The following is a 16,157-nucleotide window of genomic DNA, read 5'->3' on the forward strand; positions in this document are numbered from 1 at the left end:
CCTCCCTCCCCTCCCCCTCCCTCCTCACCCCTCCCTCGCCCCTCTCCCCCTCCCTCGCCCCCCCCCCCCCCCCCGCACCTCCCTCCTCCTCCTCCTCCTCGCCCCTCGCCCCTCCCCCCTCTCCCTCCCTTCTCCCCCCTCCCGCTCCTTTTGCCGCCTTTTTTCAAACCCCTCCCACGTGCCGTCCGACCAACTGGCGGCAGCCGCGCCCTGATTGGTGCAGCGCTGGTCAAGTGCTGCTGGCGAGGGGGCGGGGCCAGCGCTATCCGTAGCGGAGCCGCGGCTGCGAGCGGCTCAGAGAGCCGGAGGCTGGCGGAGGGGGAGGACGGATGGAGACACGGGATAGCGCGCCCCGCCCCCTCCCAGGCCCCGCCCTCATTCCCTCACACACACAGCATCAATTCTTCCTCAGCCCAAAATGAAGAGACTTCCACCCAGACTGAGAACCTCAACAATCCTCTCATCACTGGGCCAATGGCACAGCTTCTAGAAAGCTGCAGCATGGCTTCACAATGTTTATACTCAGGGCCCCCGGCTAATGAGAGCCAGCACTCCGTCTGCCACCTCGCCCACCCCCCGCCGCCATTACCTTCTCCACAACGTCACCTTCTCCACCTGCGTTACCTTCTCCGCTGCCATTAACTTCACCACTGTCGTTACCGTCTCCACAACGTCACCTTCACCTGCGTTATCTTCTCTGCTGCCATTAACTTCACCACTGTCGTTACCGTCTATGGCGTCACCTTCTCCGCCGCCGTTAACCACCACCGTCGTCACCTTCTCCACCTGCTGGAGACTTCAGCCAGACTCCAATCGTGGATGGAGACTTCAACCAGGCCAACCTCAGGAAGCTTCTACCCAAACTCCATCAACATACCTCCTGCCCTACCAGAGGTGCAAACTCCCTGCACCACTGCGACACGAGCATCAAAGTTGCCTACCGCTCCATTCCCCGAGTCGGTATTCCTACTTCCGGCTTACAAACAGCAGCTCAGACGTGCTGAGCCAGTCAAGAAAACCGTGCAGTGCTGGCCCGAGGAATCTGAGGACATCCTCCGCGACTGCTTGGAGACTGTGGACTGCTCCATATTCAAGGCCGCGGCAGCTAACCTGGATGAGTACACAACCACCGTCACAGACTTTATCAGTAAGTGTGTCGAGGACTGTGTACCAAAGAAGACAGTACTGGTATTCACCAATCTGAAACTCTGGCTCAACCAAAGGGTTCACTCCCTGCTGAAGTTCCAGACGGAGGCGTTGTCCGACAGCCCTGACCTATATCCGAAATCCAGGTACGACATACAGAAAGCTATCAGGGGTGCAAAAAGACAATACCACATCAAACTAGAATCCCAGACCAACGACATTAACCCACACTGACTATGGCAGTGCCTACACAGAATCACAGGCTATAAAGCGAGGCCAGGCAGAATATATGGGGCTGGAGCATCCCGACCCGATGATCTGAACAAGTTCTATGCCCGTTTTGAGCAGTCAGCCAATGCATCAGTGCCACCTGCCCCAATAACCCTGGACACACCCGTACCCAATATTACAGCCTCAGAGGTAAGAGCTGCCTTCTTGAAAGTGAATCCATGGAAAGTGACGGGCCCCGACGGAGTCCCTGGGCGAGCACTCAGAGCCGGCACAGACCAGCTGGCGAGTGTATTCGCAGATATCTTCACCACCTCACTCCTCCGCTCTGAGGTCCCCACATCCTTCAAGAAGACCACCATAATACCATTACCAAAGAAGAACAAGGTAGCCTGACTCAACGGCTACCGACCGGTGACCCTGACGTCCGTTGTCATGAAATGCTTCGAGCAGCTAGTCAGGAGACGGATCAACGGCAGCCTCCCATCCGGTCTCGAACCACTGCAGTTTGCCTATCACCGCAACCGGTCCACAGCTGATATTATCTCCCTGGCTCGACAATCAACACTCGAACACCTCAGCAATAAGGATGCCTACGTCAGACTGCTGTTCATAAAGATAGTCAGCGTGGGTTAATGTCGTTGGTCTGGGATTCTAGTTTGATGTGGTATTGTCTTTTTTCACCCCTGATAACTTTCTGTATGTCGTACCTGGATTTCGTATATAGGTCAGGGCCGTCGGACAAGATTAATAACCCAACTCTGCAAACTTGAACTTGACACCTGGTTTAGCTCACTGGGCTAAATTGCTGGCTTTTAAAGCAGGCTAGCAGCACAGTTCGATTCCCGTACCAGCCTCCCCGGACAGGCACCAGAATGTGGCGACTAGGGGCTTTTCACAGTAACTGCATTTGAAGCCTACTCGTGACAGTAAGCGATTTTCACTTCATTTCATTCATTTCCCTGTGCAGCTGGATCCTTTACTTCCTCATCAACAGACCACAATCTGTCAGGATCGGCAACAGCACCTCCTCTACAATGGTCCTCAATACCGGGGCCCCGCAAGGATGTGCTCAGTCCTCTACTGTACCCCCTATATACACATGACTATGTGGCAAGATTTAACTCCAACTCAATCTATAAGTTTGCGGATGACACGACTGTGGTGGGCTGTATCTCAAACAACGACGAATCAGTCTATAAGAGGGAGATAAGTCACTTGGTTGCATGGTGTACCGAAAACAACCTCGCTCGAAATATCGGAAAGACCAAGGAACTGATCATCGACTTCAGGAAGCATAGCACGACACACCCCTGTCTGCATCAATGGCTCCAAAGTGGAGATGGTCGATAGCTTTAAGTTCCTGGGGGTCACCATCACCAACAGTCTGTCCAGGTCCACTCACGTTGATGCAACAGTCAAGAAAGCCCAACAACGTCTCTACTTCCCACGGAAGCTAAAGAAATTTGGCATATCTGCATCAACTCTCACAAACTTCTACAGATGTGCGATAGAGAGCATCCTATCCAGCTGCATCACAGCCTGGTATGGCAACTACTCGGCCCAAGATCGCAAGAAACTGGTTTGTATTTGAGTGCTGAATTTGGGTGCATTTGAGTACTATTGTGAGAGTTTGGTGACTGGGGGAGTTCGCTGAGGAGGGAGCAAGGTGCTCCTTTCATTTCATTTCCTACATTTCCTCAAAGTGTGTGCGGGGAGCTGGGAGTTTACAGAGAGTGCAGGTGACTGGGAGCAGAGTCGGAGGGCGGAGTTCCAGTTGGCTCACAGGTTGGTACATTCTGTAAGGTAAGACTTGTTTGTTTTGGGATTTTTTTTATTTTAAATTTTTTTATTTCTGTTTTTGTTTTGTTTTTTGGGGGCAGCAAGCTACCTTTGTATCATTTCACAGAGTCACCAATTTTAGAGGGTTCGCTTGGGAGGGTAGAAGCAGTATCTATATATTTTATTTTTTTTAAAGGGCCAAACGGGTGTTTAATCGTTTCTTCTTTTTCCCTTTAAATCCCTTTGGGAATTCAGATCAGAGGGATAGAGGCTAGGGCAGTTGCATGCTCCTCCTGTAGGATGTGGGTGGTGAGGGATACCACCGGTGTCCCCGCTGACTACACCTGCGGGAAGTGCACCCAACTCCAGCTCCTCAGAGACCGAGTTGGGGAACTGGAGCTGGAGCTGGATGAACATCGGATCATCTGGGAGGCAGAGGGGGTGATAGTGAAGAGTTACAGGGAGGTAGCCACACCCAAGGTACAGGAAAAGAGTAGCTGGGTTACAGTCAGAGGAAAGAAAACGAAAAGGCAGACAGTGCAGGGATCCCTCGTGGTCGTTCCCCTTCAAAACAAGTATACCGTTTTGGATGCTGTTGGGGGGGGATGACGTACCAGGGGAAGGCCCTAGCGGCCAGGTCTCTGGCACTGAGTCTGGCTCTGTGGCTCAGAAGGGAAGGGGGGAGAATAGAGAAGCAATAGTGATAGGAGACTCAATGATTAGGGGAATGGATAGGAGATTCTGTGGTCGCAAAAGAGACTCCCGGAAGGTATGCTGCCTCCTGGGTGCCAGGGCCAGCGATGTCTCGGATCAAGTCTACAGGATTCTTGAGGAGGAGGGGGAGCAACCAGAAGTTGTGATGCACATAGGCACCAACGGCATAGCTAAGAAAAGGGATGAGGATCTAAAAAGTGATTTTAGGGAGTTAGGTTGGGAGCTAAAGAGCAGGACAAGCAGAGTAGTGATCTCAGGATTGCTACCGGTGCCACGTGCAAGTGAGGCAAGGAACAGAGAGCGAGTGCAGCTGAACACGTGGCTACAGGGCTGGTGTCGGAGGGAAGGCTTCGAATGTGGAGCATTGAAATACCTTCTGGGGAAGGTGGGACCTGTACATGAAGGACGGATTGCACCAAAACTGGAGTTGCACCAATATCCTGGGTGGGAGGTTTGCCAGAGCTCTGTGGGAGGGTTTAAACTAGTTTGGCAGGGGGATGGGAACCAGAGCTATGGATCAGAGGATAGGGCAGCTGTTAAACAGGCAGAAATAGTATGCAGCGAGTCTGTGAGGAAGGATAGGCAGTTGATAGGGCAAAGTTGCACTCAGTGGAATGGGTTAAAGTGTGTCTGTTTCAATGCAAGGTGTGTCAGGAATAAGGGAGATGAACTTAGAGCATGGATCAGTACTTGGAACTATGATATTGTGGCCATAACGGAGACATGGATTTCACAGGGGCAGGAATGGTTGTTAGATGTTCTGGGGTTTAGATGTTTTCAGAAGAATAGGGAGGGAGGTAAAAGAGGAGGGGGAGTGGCACTGTTAATTAGGGAGTGCATCACAGCTGCAGAAAGGAGGTAGTTGAGGAGGGTTTGTCCACTGAGTCAGTATGGGTGGAAGTCAGAAACAAGAAAGGAGCAGTCACTTTATTGGGAGTTTTCTATAGACCCCCCAATAGTAGCAGAGAGATAGAGGAACAGATTGGGCGGCAAATCTTGGAAAAGTGCAGAAGTAACAGAGTTGGTGTCATGGGTGACTTCAACTTCCCTAATATTGCTCAAACCTCCTTAGTGCAAATGGTTTGGATGGAGCAGATTTTGTCTGGTGTGTACAGGAAGGTTTCCTGACTCAATATGTAGATAGGCCGACTCGGAGGGAGACCATATTGGACTTGGTGCTCGGCAACGAACCAGGCCAGGTGTCAGATGTCTCGGTGGGAGAGCATTTTGGTGACTGTGGCCACAACTCCTTGACCTTTACCATAGTCATGGAGTGGGTCCGTATCCCTCTATTCCCATCCTATTCATCTATTTGTCAAGATGCCCTTTAAACGTCTCTATCGTCCCTGCTTCCACCACCTCCTCCGGCGAGTTCCAGGCACCCACTATCCTCTGTAAAAAAACTTGCCTTGTACATCTCCTCTAAACCTTACCCCTCGCACCTTAAACATATGCCTCCGTGTAATTGACCCCTCTACCCTGAGACCAAACCGAGTTTATTCAACCTCTCCTCAAAAAACTTGGTTTGTTCTGACAATCTATATCCAAGAGGAGTCCAGGAAGTGGCTCTAGAAATGGTGGCTGCAGTGGTGGTCGTCATCCAGGATTCTGTGACCGAGCCAGTTCTGTATCCATCTTGCCAGCTCACCCCTGATCCCGTGTGACTTCACCTTTTGTACCAGTCTGCCATGAGGGACCTTGTCAAAGGCCTTACTGAAGTTCATATAGACAACATCCACTGCCCTACCTGCATCGATCATCTTTGTGACCTCCTCGAAAAACTCTATCATGTTAATGAGACACTAACTTAGGTGTCCTCCTGCAGTACAGCTGTGATATTCTCCCTAACCAGTGACGCAACTCCTCCACCCCTTTTACATCCCCCTCTATCCCGCCTGAAACATCTAAATCCTGGAACGTTTAGCTGCCAATCCTGTCCTTCCCTCAACCAGGTCTCTGTAATGGCAACAACATCATAGTTCCAAGTACTAATCCAAGCTCTTAGTTCATCTGCCTTACCTTTTATACCTCCAGCAGAGGGCAGCAGAGCGGAGCCGCTGATTGGCTGTAGCGGGGAAAATTTGCATCAGTATATTGTAGTCACTGTATCCAGAAGGTGCACCTGTGCAAGACACCGTCCATGTTCAAGTGAAGGCAAGCATCCAGCAGAGGGCAGCAGAGCAGAGCCGCTGATTGGCTGTTGTGGGGAAAATTTGCATCAGTATATTGTGGTCACTGTATCCAGAAGGTGCACCTGTGCAAGACACCCTCCATGTTCAAGTGAAGGCAAGCATCCAGCAGAGGGCAGCAGAGCAGAGCCGCTGATTGGCTGTTGCGGGGAAAATTTGCATCAGTGCATTGCGGTCTCTGTATCCAGAAGGTGTTTGTGGAGGAGCTGTTATCAAGTGACAGTTAAACCCCAAACACTTCTTCAGTGTTTCCCTCCCTACCTCCTCCTCTAACCAAAAAAAACTATCACTGTAAGGATCCCAGTCGAGTAAAGATCAAGAGGGAGAGTCAAGGGCAGGTAGAAGTAGACGTCACAGCCAGCAGGTAAGTGATTGGCTGGTGACTGGTAAGTAGTTTTTCTTTTCCCTGAGGTGTGTTGATAAGGTAAAGTTTTTCAATTTCTATTTTTTTTTAATCGTGTGATTGGTAACAATTTTTCTTTTTTTTTCCTTTTTCATTTATCTATTATTTGATATTATAAATGGACTAAGTTAAGTTTAAGATTAAAAATACCAGGAGATCTTAGACCCATGTCATGCTCCTCTTGCTCAATGTGGGAGCTCAGACTGGAACCAATGTCTTTGGGGGTGCTTTTGCTAAAGCTGTTGGGGAGGGTTTCAACTAATGTGGCAGGGGGATAGGATACTGGTCTAAATCGCTGGCTTTTAAAGCAGACCAAGGCAGGCCAGCAGCCTAAGGCAGATAAAAGGGGTGGAGGAGTTGCATTACTGGTCAGAGAGGATTTCACAGGGGCTGATGTCCCTGGCTTCTTCACATGCGGGAAGTGTGCCCAGCTGCAGCTCCTGTTAGACCGCATGGCGGCTCTGGAGCTGCGGATGGACTCACTTTGGAGCATCCGCGATGCTGAGGAGGTTGTGGATAGCACGTTTAGCGAATTGGTCACACCGCAGATTAGGATTGGTGAGGGAGACAGGGAATGGGTGACCAAAAGGCAGAGAAAAGGCAGGAAGGCAGTGCAGGTATCCCCTGCGGTCTTCTCCCTCCAAAACAGGTATACCGTTTTGGATACTGTTGGGGGAGATGGCTCACCAGGGGAAGGCAGTAGTAGCCAGGTTCATGGCACCGTGGCTGGCTCTGCTGTGCAGAAGGGCGGGAAAAAGACTGGCAGGGCTATAGTCATAGGGGATTCAATTGTAAGGGGAGTAGACAGGCGTTTCTGTGGTTGAAGAGGAGACTCCCGAATGGTATGTTGCCTCCCAGGTGCTCGGGTCAGGGATGTCTCAGATCGGCTGCAGAACATTCTGAAGGCGGAGGGTGAACAGCCAGTTGTCGTGGTGCATATAGACACCAATGATAGAGGTAAAAAATGGAATGAGGTCCTACAATTGGAATTTAGGGAGTTAGGAGCCAAGTTAAAAAGTCGGACCTCAGAGGTAGTAATCTCAGGATTGCTACCAGTGCCATGTGGTAGTCAGAGTAGAAATGAAAGAATAGGCAGGATGAATGCGTGGCTTGAGATGGTGCAGGAGGGAGGGGTTCAGATTTTTTGGACATTGGGAGAGGTGGGACTACGACAAATTGGACGGTCTACACCTGGGCCGGACTGGAACCAATGTCTTTGGGGGTGCTTTTGCTAACGCTGTTGGGGAGGGTTTAAACTAATGTGGCAGGGGGATTGGATACTGGGCTAAATCGCTAGCTTTTAAAGCAAACCAAGGCAGGCCAGCAGCCTAAGGCAGATAAAAGGAGTGGAGGAGTTGCATTACTGGTCAGAGAGGATGTCACAGCTGTGCTGAAGGAGGGCACTAAAGAGGACTTGAGCAGTGAGGCGATCTGGGCAGAGCTCAGAAATAGGAAAGGTGCGGTAACAATGTTGGGGCTGTATTACAGACCTCCCAAAATTGACTGGGATACACTTAGTGTCAGAGGTCTAGATGGAGCAGAATTTGTAAGGAGCACCCAGGAGGGTTTTCTAGAACAGTATGTAAATAGTCCAACTCGGGAAGGGGCCATATTGGAGCTGGTGTTGGGGAATGAGCCCGGCCAGGTGGTTGAAATTTCAGTCGGGAATTACTTTGGGAATAGTGATCACAATTCCGTAAGTTTTAGAATACTCATGGGCAAAGACGAGAGTGGTCCTAAAGGAAGAGTGCTAAATTGGGGGAAGGCCAACTATACCAAAATTCGGCAGGAGCTAGGGAATGTGGATTGGGAGCAGCTGTTTGAAGGTAAATCCACATTTGATATGTGGGAGGCTTTTAAAGAGAGGTTGATGAGAGTGTAGGACTGTGAAAATGAGGGATAGAAATGGCAAGAGTAGGGAACCATGGATGACAGGTAAAATTGTGAGACTAGCTAAGAGGAAAAATGAAGCATACATAAGGTCTAGGCGATTGAAGACACACAAAGCTTTGGAAGAATATGGGGAATGTAGGACGAATCTGAAACGAGGAATCAAGAGGGCTAAACGGGGTAATGAAATATCTTTAGCAAACAGGGTTAAGGAAAATCCCAAAGCCTTTTATTCATATATAAGGAGTAAGAAGGTAACTAGAGAAAGGGTTGGCCCCCACTCAGGGACGTTATGCATGGAATCAGAGAAAATGGGTGAGATTCTTAATGAGTACTTTGCATCGGTATTCACCGAGGAGAGGGACATGACGCATGATGAGGTTAGGGACAAATAACTGAAACCCTCCCTCCTACACCAGCTGTTTAACCACGTGTTTAGCTGCTCTATCTTCCTATTTCTAGCCTCACTGGCACGTGGCACAGGGAGTAATCCCGAGATTAAAACCCGAGAGGTCCTGTATTTTAACTTTGCGCCTAGCTCCCTGAACTCCTGCTGCAGGACCTCATGCCCCTTCCTGCCTGTGTACCACAACCTCTGCCTGTTTGCCCTCCCCCTTCAGGATGCCCGCTACCCATTCGGAGACATCCTGGACCCTGGCACCAGGGAGGCAACATACCATCCTGCAGTCTCACGTCCGCAGAAGCGCCTATATGTGCCCCTGATTATAGAGTCCCCTATGACTATTACTCTTCTGCGCTTTGACCCTCCCTGCTGAACATCAGAGCCAGGAATCTGTTTGTAGACCTGTTTGAAAGGGGGACAACCACAGGGGATTCCTGCACTGACTGCCTGCCCCTTCTGGTGGTCACCCATTTCTCTGCCTGCACCTTGGGTGTGACCACATCTCTATAACTGCTATCTATGATGCTTTCCGCCACCTACATGCTCCTAAGTGCATTCAATTGCTGCTCCAACCGAACCACACGGTCTGTGAGGAGCTGCCATTGGTTCCGTTTGATGCAGATGTAGTCGACTGGAACGCTGGAAGCGTCACAGATCTGCCACATCTCACAGTTGGAGCTCTGCACCCCGCTGAGTGACATTTAAGCACTAATTAATTAATTTAAAATAAACACTAATTATTGTTAGATTGAGTTACAATTAACTATATGGCCCTGACGCCAGATGATTTTTGCTATAAAATTAAATGCTAAATACCGATCTCTGCCCTCAGGTTTAGTAACTCCACTATCTAGTTAATTAGATTTTTTTTGCAATATTTGTTTTCTGAAATTTAACATGCTGAACCAGCCAATCCGGTCACAGCTTTACTGCGATGTCACTTACACTTTTTCCCCCAACACACAATTTGAAAAGGTAATAAAAATAAAAATCACTTATCTTCCCAGGATGCTCTCTGGTTCTCTCTCTGCAGATTAACAGTTACAGACTAGAAGAAAGAGAACAAAACGGTCGAGAAACAGCACCTTCTCCCACTCTGCACCGGATTACCTCACTGCACCAAATTACCAAGTTCCAATTCCCACTCTGGACGTGTCTCACTCACTCAGGATGTGTCTCCTTCCCCTGCACAAAGCTTACAAAACATAGAGCATATAGTGCAGACGGAGGCCATTCGGCCCATCGAGTCTGCACCGACCCACTTAAGCCCTCACTTCCACCCTATCCCCATAACCCAATAACCCCTCCTGACCTTTGTTGGTCACTAAGGGCAATTTAGCATGGCCAATCCACCTAACCTGCATGTCTTTGGACTGTGTGGGGATACCGGAGTACCCGGAGGAAACCCACGCAGAGTACATGCAGACTCCGCACATACAATGACCCAGCAGGGAATCGATCCTGGGACCCTGGAGCTGTGAAGCCACAGTGCTAATCACTTGTGCTACCATGCTGCCCCTTGAGGAGGAGTCGGCCATCTGACCCTTAGAGCCTGCTCCGGCATTCAATGAGATCATGGTTGATCTTTTGTAGACTCAGCTCCACTTTTCCGCCCGAACACCATAGCCCTTTATGCCTTTATTCTTCAAAAATCTACTTTATCATGAAAACATTTAATGAAGGAGCCTCAACTGCGTTATGGGCAGGGAATTCCATCGATTCACAACCCTTTGGGTGAAGAGGTTCCTCCTAAACTCAGTCCTGAATCTACTTCCCCTTATTTTGAGGCTGTGCCCCTTAGTTCTGCTTTCACCCGCCAGTGGAAACAACGTCCCCGCATCTATCTATTAAGTTGATCTTTTCTCTACACCTTGCTATAACTGTAACATTATATTTTGCAGTCTCTCCTTCCTTCCCTATGTACGGTATGCATTGTTTGTGCAGCATGCAAGAAACAATACTTGTCACTGTATACTAATACATGTGACAATAATAAATCAAATTAAATCAAAAATCCTTTCTATTCCCTTCATAATTTTATATGTTTCTATGAGATCACCGCAGATCCTTCTAAATTCCAACGAGAACAGTCCCAGTCTACTCAACCTCTCCTCGTAATCCAACCCCTGGAATTAATCGAGTGAATCTCCTCTGCACACCCTCCAGTGCCAGTACGTCCTTTCTCAAGTAAGGAGACCAAAACTGAACACAATACTCCAGGTGTGGCCGCACTAACACCTTATACAATTGCAACATAACCTCCCTAGTCTTAAACTCCATCCCTCTAGCAATGAAGGACAAAGTTCCATTGCCTTCTTAATCACCTGTTGCACATGTAAACCAACTTTTTGCAATTCATGCACAAAGACACCCAGATCTCTGCACAGCAGCATGCTTTAATATTTTATCATTTAGATAATCCCTTTTGTTGTTATACCTAATAAAATGGATAACCATTTAAGGAAGCATATGGCATGCTTGCCTTCACTGGACGGGGTATCATGTACAAAAGCTCGAAAATGATGTTACAGTCATACAGAACGTTGATTTGGCCACATTTGGAATACCGTGTCCAATTCTGGTCACCGCACTACCAGAAGGACGTGGAAGCTTTGGAGAGAGTACAGAAAAGGTTTATCAGGATGTTGCCTGGTATGGACGGTATTAACAGCGAGGAGAGATTGAATAAACTGGGATTGTTCTCAGTAGAGAGACGGAGGCTGAGGGGCGACCTGAAAGAAGTTTATTAAATTATTAGGGGTATAGATAGGGTGAACAATTAGTGGCTTTTTCCCAGGGTGGAAATGACAATTACAAGGGGGCACAGGTTCAAGGTGAGGAGGGAAAGGTTCAGTGGAGATGTGCGGGGGAAGTTTTTCACACAGAGGGTGGTGGTGGCCTGGAATGCGCTGCCAGGTGAGGTGGTTGAGGAAGATACGTTAGCGACCTTTAAGACTTATCTAGATAGACACATGAACAGATGGAGTATAGAAAGATACAGGTGGTTGGTCTCGATTGTGCACATGGTCGGCGCAGGCTTGGAGGGCCGATGGGCCTGTTCCTGTGCTGAACTAGAACATAGAACATACGGTGTAGAAGGAGGCCATTCGGCCCATCGAGTCTGCACTGACCCACTTAAGCCCTCACCTCCTCCATATCCCGTAACCCAATAACCCCTCCTAACCTTTTTGGACACTCGGGGCAATTTATCATGGCCAATCCACCTAACCTGCACGTCTTTGGACTGTGGGAGGAAACCGGAGCACCCGGAGGAAACCCACGCAGACACGGGGAGAACGTGCAGACTCCGCACAGACAGTGACCCAGCGGGGAATCGAACCTGGGACCTGACGCTGTGAAGCCACAGTGCTAGCTACTTGTGCTACCGTGTTGCCCTGAAAACTGTTCTTTGTTTCTTTGTTCTAGGCAACCTGAGGGTGGGGGTCGAGGTTTGTCAGTCCCACTCTTATTTTTGGAGGGGTAATGTCTACTTTTTACATTTAGGATCTTTCCTTTTAGTGCTTCCCACTGGTTTTCCACAGATTTATCCATTAGTAATGCTGGCCAGTCCACCTCAGCTAAGTCCCTTCTCATTTCTGCTAAATTTGACTTCCCCCAGTTCAAAATGTTTACTCCTGCTTTATCTCTGTCCTTGTCCGTGGTGAGACTGAATCTACCTGAATTGTGATCACTGTCCCCGATATGGTCACCAAATGTCACTTCACCCACTTGCCGTTCGTCGTTCCCCAAGGTCTAGAATTGCATCTCCTCTCGTTGGGTTTGTCACTAATTCTTTGAAAACATTTTCCTGGACACACTGCATGAGTCTTTCTCCCTCCGTTCCCCTTATGTTGTTTGAATCCCAGTTTATATTGAGATAGTTAAAGTCTTGTACTATTACTGCCCTCTCGTTCTTCCAGGCAGAAATCTGCCAATATATTTGATCTTCTATCTCCCTTTCATTATTTGGGCGTCTGGGAATATACTCCCAGTATACTGCCCTTTTGTAATTCTTTAAAAAAAAATAAAGTTAGAGTGCCCAATTGATTTTTTCCAATTGAGGGGCAGTTTAGCGTGGCCAATCCACCTAGCCTGCACATCTTAGCACTGTGGGGGCGAAACCCACGCAGACATGGGGCGAATGTGCAAACTGCACACGGACAGTGACCCAGAGCCTGGATCGAAACTGGGACCGCGGCGTCGTGAAGCAGCAGTGCTAACCCACTGCGCCACCGAGCTGCCCCCATCAATCTCTGATTGAAGGCTCAGGAGCTGAAGCTGCCCTTTCTCTCTGCAGCCTGCTTAACCTGTGCCAATTGTCCTGGAAGTGAATCTTGATCTGCAAAAACAGCAGACAAGCATTCGATGCCTGTTTAAATTCCCAGGTAGAGAATGTTAAAGTTGTCTCAGTGAGACTGAAAGTCAACCTGGTGGAGGCCTGTCAGGATTGAGCCGACCTCAGTGGGGGGATTCTCAGGGTGAAGACCACGATTGTTAAAAGTGAAAGTCGACAGGCTCTAGTTGATCACACCATTAGAAGATCGCTGGCTACAAAGACCACTACCTCGGCAGCAAAGAGCCATCACACGCCTTTTAATCCCCATTACTTTCAATCCTTTCCTTACCCCACCGTGTGTCTGTATTGTGTGTGTCTGGGTGGAGGATGGGACGGGGTTTGGAGAATAGTTAGATTAGCAGAGCATTGTTCCATTCTTGCCATTGTATGTTCATCATTTTCCTTGTTATAAATAAACAATTTTTAAAAATTATTTTACTTCCACATCTGGTGCTTGTAACTCATTGCAGCAGTAAAGGGTCAAAGATCTTAGCAAAATTCACAAATTATTGGCTAATTCACTTCTGTTGGGGTCTGTGGGGCTGGAGTTGACCGTGCGCGTGTTTAGGATATTGTAACACTGTTACCCAGGAGCTCCCATAATTTCTTCATCATGTGAGTCAAAGCTGCTGTGAATGTTCTACCCATTCCTCTGACTCCATGGATGGATACTAGCTGACCCCATGAGGAATGAGACACCTTCAAACAGTGATGTGACGACAACAGCTGTTTCCAAGCAGGAGAACCTTTGAGTAGAACAAAGACTTTCCCACAATGAGAGTCAGATGTCTCCACTACTCTGGGGGTAGCCTCCAGGACAAACATGGTCGGGTTGATGTTATGATAGGATGTTTGCTGCATGCTATACAGTCTAGATTAGAACATAGAACATTACAGCGCAGTACGGGCCCTTCGGCCCTCGATGTTGCGCCGACCTGTGAAACCATCTGAAGCCTATCTGACCTACACTATTCCATTTTCATCCAAAAGTCTATCCAGTGACCACTTAAATGCCCTTAAATTTGGCGAGTCTACTACTGTTGCAGGCAGGGCGTTCCACACCCCTACTACTCTCTGAGTAAAGAAACTGCCTCTGACATCTGTCCTATATCTACCACCCCTCAATTTAAAGCTATGTCCCCTCGTGTTGGTCATCACCATCCGAGGAAAGAGACTCTCACTGTCCACCCTATTTAACCCTCTGACTATCTGATATGTCTCTATTAAGTCACCTCTCAGCCTTCTCCTCTCTAATGAAAACAACCTCAAGTCCCTGAGCCTTTCCTCGTAAGACCTTCCCTCCATACCAAGCAATATCCTAGTAAATCTCCTCTGAACCCTTTCCAAAGCTTCCACATCCTTCCTATAATGTGGTGACCAGAACTGCACGCAGTACTCCAGGTGTGGCCGCACCAGAGTTATGTACAGCTGCAGCATGACCTTGTGGCTCCGAAACTCAATCCCTCTACTGATATAGGCTAGCACACCATATGCCTTCTTAACAGCCCTATTAACCTGGGTGGCAACTTTCAAGGATTTATGTACCTGGATGCCGAGATCTCTCTGTTCATCTACACGACCAAGAATCTTGCCATTAGCCCAGTACTCTGCATTCCTGTTACTCCTTCCAAAGTGAACCACCTCACACTTTTCCACATTAAACTCCATCTGCCACCTCTCAGCCCAGCTCTGCAGCGTATCTATGTCCCTCTGTATCCTATAACATCCTTCAGCACTATCCACAACTCCACCGACCTTCGTGTCATCTAATGCAGCACAAGGATGTGACACTCAATGTAGAAGAGGATGAAGAATCCTCCTGTTCCTCAGAGGAAGGAGAGGAGAGCAAGGGGACACTGCGGCTGAGACCTGTGAGTTGCAGGACCGAGGGATGTTGCAGAGGAACAGGGTCTTATTGCAAACAGGAACCAATCATTCAACAGTGGTTCAGCTCATAGTTCCCTCAGGAGATAGTGAGCAGACATACCCCTACCACTGGACAAAACCTGGCCCTTAACCATGACAGTGGCCAAGCAAAGCAACACAGTCAGCATATGTGCAAAGTCTGCTGTCTGCAGTATCCAGGTCCCTTATGGAGATAATGATGACAACTGTATGAATAATTGCAATTTGTGATTGTATCTATCCATTATCAATTACAGAACAATTTTGCTGGAGTTAAAACATGGATCAGCAAATGTTCTGGACTATGTTAATGTTCTAAACCACACACTGACCCACTGAGTGAGCTGTTTAGTGCCTTCACACTCGGAGACTCCTACACAGCGCTTTCCTTGTCGCCTTGGAGAATGTCTTTCCCCATCCTCAGCCGTGAGGAACGTATTCACAGAATCATAGAATTTACAGTGCAGAAGGAGGCCACTCGGCCCATTGAGTCTGCACCGGCCGCTGAAAAGAGTATTTAAGCCCAGGCCTCCACCCTATCCCCGAAACCCAGTGACCCCACCTAACCTTTTTGGACACTAATGGACAATTATCATGGCCAATCCACCGGACCTGCACATCTTTGCACTGTGGGAGGAAACCGGAGCACCTGGAGGAAACCCACGCACACATGGGGAGAAATTGCAGACTCCGCACAGGCAGTGACCCAGCGAGGAACTGAACCTGGGACCCTGGAGCTGCGAAGAAACTGTGCTAACCAATGTGCTGCCGTGCTGTTGGTCGGCCTCCTCATTCAGGGACCTGTTGGGGCAATGACTGGGTCTGCAAAGCCTGCATTGATACAGGGGTAGACATCAGTGATTGGCTCACAGATGGTGCCCTGATGGAAACCGAGATTCTCTCATTTTGCAGGGAAGCCTGACATCAGCCCTTGGTGTGGCCTCACGCTGGTTCAAAGAGATGTAACAGCAATACCATTGGGCCACCTGCAAGATAATATTGTTCACCATTCCGTCTACAGATCTTGGTGCACTTGCACCAGTTACAGATGTTGCTGCATGTGTCTCTCCATGAGGTTGGCCATTCTCAGATGGAGATCAGACATTCAACAGTAATGTGATCAATTCTAGGCTAATGGTGGCAGAGAGGGCGGAATTTCAG

The sequence above is a fragment of the Scyliorhinus canicula genome, chromosome 5, assembly GCF_902713615.1.
Source record: "Scyliorhinus canicula chromosome 5, sScyCan1.1, whole genome shotgun sequence".
NCBI classification, from domain to species: Eukaryota; Metazoa; Chordata; class Chondrichthyes; order Carcharhiniformes; family Scyliorhinidae; genus Scyliorhinus; species Scyliorhinus canicula.